Here is a 4,756-nt window from a genome sequence, read left to right as displayed (position 1 = left end):
AAATTTCTTTACTATCAAATGCCCTGCAATGAGTATGGATAGCTTAAAGACAATTATGTATATTACTTTTAGTAATGGTATGGTTTATCGGTGCCATAGCTTAGGAGGTTCACTTGTAAGCAAGGATTGATCTAGGCAACTGACAACGAAAATTTCTTCAGCTTTGAGGAGAATAATTACAAAACAAAAAATCAAAAAAAAAAAAAAAAATTGTTCAATTTAGTCAATGTGAAGAATGCAATTTCACAAACGAGACCTTTCAAACATTCAAAATTAAGTTCAATTATTTAAAGCTAGAAATACCTTCGACAGGATTTTCTTCAGTGCTCCCCATTGCTCGTGCTAGTCCCCTCAAAAGATACACATGTTTAGGGCACATAAACACATAAAGCAATCTGATATAAACCAAAAACATTTCAACTAAGTCACCGGTATAAATAAATTAATACAACAAACCTCAAAACTAAAAGAAAATATTAAAATAGTATGATAAAGAAAAATCTCACAATATTTATTGACAATATCAAGCTTATAAATTTATTCCTATCCAATTTTTGTTACAGGAGGTCACAGGATTTGGAAAGCCTAGCTGACAAAGCATTGAATAAAAGAAAACATATAAAATCCAAATGACCTACACTTCATATGAACATTATACGGAAAATTCACTTTCAAACATAGGAATAGGTATATATTGCAAAATGAACAATTGTTTAACAATAACGGAAAACATGAAGAAAAATAAAAAATAGTCCTTAACTTGCCCCTTTTCCTAACAAAAATTTATGCACCACCATTAAAATTTTGACCATTACAAATATTAAGTGGAAAATTATGCACAACCATATTGCATAAACTAAAATTGCTATAGATGTGATAAAAGATAAATTGGCTCTATAGAAAGTGGAGGAGGCAGAAGGATTGCTGGAGCTAAAAATCATAGCCTTACATTGAAAATTCCTGAACACATTTCAAGTAAGCTTGCCATTGCATTTGTTAAACGTTTATGAATCGTGTATAATCTCTTATTAAAAATCAAAATTTTATTCTACAAAATAAGAACCAATCCAATGCATGGAACTTTCTTCTTGTTAGGATTTGGGGGAGGTTGATGTTATACTTGAACATAATGCAAACCATAATCATAGATACATTTTTGGAAAATTTAGGTAACAATTATAAAGCTATCTAAAGGCCCAGACCATGAAGAGGAGTTAACAATGGCAGAAATTTATACTACTGTGAGCTTTTTGAACTCTCAGATTTTAATTTTATATTAAGTTTTATTTTTCCAAAAATAGATTGAATCCTGTAGGATAACAATTTGTTGTTCAGGTCTAGTTGGAAACCATCCATCATAAATGAGCTCATCATGATTATTAATCTAATATGTTCAGGAGTCTGAGGAGAATCCATTGATGTTATTGATGATAGACTGATAGTGTACCCATAATAGGTATTCATTAGATAATTTCTTTCTGCTGTATCATCCATAGCTGTTTTATACCGGGAAGTGAATGTATATTTATGAGCTGGATTTTCTAATTGGCGTTACTAGTAAAAGAGAAACACTATTAGAAGCTTCTCAACGTTTTCTAATTAAAGTCATGTTGAAACTTTAATCTTTTCATTTTAATTTATACACTCTGTTTCAATCTTCTTCATGATATTAAAATTATTTATTTAAGATTTTGTTTAGACCGGCCCGTGGAGAACCGGTCCAGCCGCCCAACCTCTTGGGCCGGCCCATCTCGTTTACTCCGAGGAGCCGGCGGAAACAAGCAGAAAGAGAAAAGGGTGGGGTTCCACTTGAAATTTGAATTGTTTCTTGGAGCCCAAAAGGGGGGAAACAAGGGGTTAATTATGTCATTTTGTATTAGATTTGAATTGTATGCATTAAGTAGGGAGAAAAGGGGGATTAGGGTATGAGATTTTTTGGTGAAGTTCTTGTCTTCTTTGGTGGCTAGGGCTATAGATTGAATTTCTTAGAGATTTGGCGAGAGTGCGATCCTCCTCTCGAATAGAGGATCCTTGTATCTTTTTGCTATTCCTTCATTTCCTAGTAAAATAAAGTTCTTTTACCTTTGTGTTTTCTATCTTTTCTCGTGTTTTTCCCACTGTTTGTGATTTCCTGCTGTGGACAAGCAGTTTGCTGTAGGATCTTTGACTAAAGCTGATTTAGGGAAATACTTGGAATCAAGTATTCCTATCAGATTCAACTCTTCTACTGCATTAGTCATTCTATCCCACATTTCTACCGTTGTATTCAACTTGATCTGCTTGTATGAAATTCATAGATTCACTTCTTAATGTTTCAAGGTTGTGATGATTACTTGGGAAATGTAGAAAATTAAGCACAAAATATGATTATGAAAATGCAAGAAGAGGGAAGGAATAGTTAAGTAGATGAGGGTTACATGAGGTACATGAGATTTGTGGAATATTTGTGAGAGGTTTTTTGAGATAGAAGTTTGTGCAACTGATCCAATCTGGAGTTAAGGTGGATCAACTCAAATTTACTTGATCAAACCTTTAAGGCTAGCTATCATTGTGATCTCGTTTCATGCGAAATTGACCTATTTATTTTGGTTTGTGGGAAAAAAATTGATTCAATTCCATTAAAATTTTCACATTTTAAAGCTAAATTCGCCATCAAACATACATGCATGTGTCCATAAATTTAAGCTAAATTTGTCATCTATCATAAAAGCAAGCATCCATAGCTTTATGGTTTGTTTTGTATATTAATAATAGACTTCCTTCATCTGGATAGATTAATACCCACAACTTTTTTTTCTTATATTTTATTATGCTTTTGGGTGCTTAAATTACCCATGTACGGTTGTGCCTCCTATTAGTCAACAAAAAATACTTCATTAATGCAGTCCCGTGACGCTGCATGTAATAACTTTTTTAATGTTCAACAACAAAATGATCTATTACTTTTTTGAGGTCTCTCAAGTTATTATCCTTCAGCACGTAATTTCTTACCATGATGGAGTCGTTATTGCTTTGTTACTACAAGGACATACATGTTGACAGATCATACCTTTAGAGAACTAAATGAAGTAGTTTTTGTAAAGATGGACTGAATCGAAAGTTTGAAACATGGGGTCTATACCTCTGGGACCTGAGTGTAATTTACCTCATACTTTTTGTTACACTTAGTAGCTGAAAATTACTCAAGTAATTTTTTTTATTGAAAAAGGTTTGGAAAACCTTCTCATTAAATGAAATAGAAGTATTTAAAGAAAAGTACCTAAAAATATGAATCAAATAAGTAAAAAAAAAAATAACTTTCAATCAGTTAAAGTCGGCCCTTTCCTCATTCCCCCCTGAAACCGCCGGTTTACTAATCCCCTCCCTCACCCCAACCGAGAATCCCACCACCACTCCCATGCCCAATCGGCGAGCCCTTCCCCACCTCCGAACCGCCAAGACTACTCCAAGATAATCCCCATAGCGTCGGCCACCCCATCTTCCATTGGTTCCACAAGTTCCCTTAATTAAGCATTCAATGAATATTGATGATCGTCTTCCAACATGCATGCATGTAGGTCCTCTTTCCTTAAAAGATCGTCTTCCTCTACAACTATAAAGTACAAACCTTAACCACACAACCAGTGCTCTAAGTTAGCGTGGCAATCTAATTCTTATACCTTATAACTCATCAATTGTTGGGGTTTGAAGCTCTCAAAGATTTATCTGTTAATGATGATGATCCATTAATTGACATTTGGAACAAATATAATCAACAACACAACCCTAATGATTATCAGATTCAAAAAGGTTTCTTAATTAAAGAATCAGTTGTGCATTTCGAAGAAGACACTATGTGAATTCATCATACAAGACCCATATGTCAATAGCATCCATTGAAAATCAATTTTACAAGCCCAAATATAGCATGATATAGCCAAATTTGTGCAGAGGTTTAGTGCTTTCAATCAATCACCCAAAGGACAAACACAAAATAATTGCTTGTGCACTCCTCTTCATGTATCGAGTGCCATTTAGAAAGCCGTCAACATCATAAATAATTAAAAAAAAAAAAACAAATACTCACAATGCTGGAAAACATTCAGGCTCAGATTCTCGGCTGCCTTGGTCGCTTCTCCAACACTCCATCTCCCAAACAAATTCCTTACCGTCTCCATAGAAACTAGAAATGCACATATTGCAATAGCGACGGGAACCAAGAATCAGATATCCTACATAATAAGAACTCACAAAAACTACACAAGCAACCAAAAACAAAATAACCAAACTTTTCATGAATGCGGAACAGCCAGGGCCGGAGCAACCTATGGATTGGACTCTAGCGGCGTCGAGAGGCCAATGTAAAATCAGAAGCACGAGAGATCAAGGCTCCTGGACAGGTGAAAGTCTTCCTTTTTCTTGGAAAGAAGTTGCGGTCTGGTCACCCATGTCCCGTCAGGCAGCGCAGAAGGACGAACAAGAATGAATGCAAAATAGTGAGAACAAGAATGAATGTAAAATAGTGAGAAAAAGAATGAATGCAAAATAGCGAGTGGACTATGAAAATCAACACAGAAACAAGGGATTTTTACCTCTCAGCCATTGATAATCAAACCTAATCTCTTAAAGCAACTATAACAATCAATAATGTTGGATGATTCCATAAAATGAAAGGCAATCATATTATAAAGGAAATCATAGAAATTTTGATATGAAAAGAGGAAGAACAGTAAAAGGGATAACCTGAGAGGGAGAAACCGAAGGAGGCGAGTTTGCG

At 34.7% G+C, this 4,756-nt stretch overlaps 1 long non-coding RNA gene across 2 annotated transcripts; it reads right to left on the bottom strand.

The window, feature by feature from the left end:
• Positions 1-288: 288 nt before the first annotated feature.
• On the bottom strand, positions 289-4,756 carry LOC110100347. Of its 2 annotated transcripts, XR_003700530.1 has the most exons (4): positions 4,723-4,756; positions 4,269-4,416; positions 4,067-4,162; positions 289-342 (listed from the first exon to the last, which is right to left on the bottom strand). It is a non-coding gene; the product is annotated as an uncharacterized LOC110100347 (long non-coding RNA). The 2 variants fall into 2 exon arrangements; XR_003700529.1 differs by having other exon boundaries at positions 4,067-4,416.

Source organism: Dendrobium catenatum, unplaced genomic scaffold (genome assembly GCF_001605985.2).
Source record: "Dendrobium catenatum unplaced genomic scaffold, ASM160598v2 fragScaff_scaffold_441, whole genome shotgun sequence".
NCBI classification, from domain to species: Eukaryota; Viridiplantae; Streptophyta; class Magnoliopsida; order Asparagales; family Orchidaceae; genus Dendrobium; species Dendrobium catenatum.
Note: the sequence above shows the minus strand (reverse complement) of the source record. Positions and strands in the feature narration are given on the sequence as shown.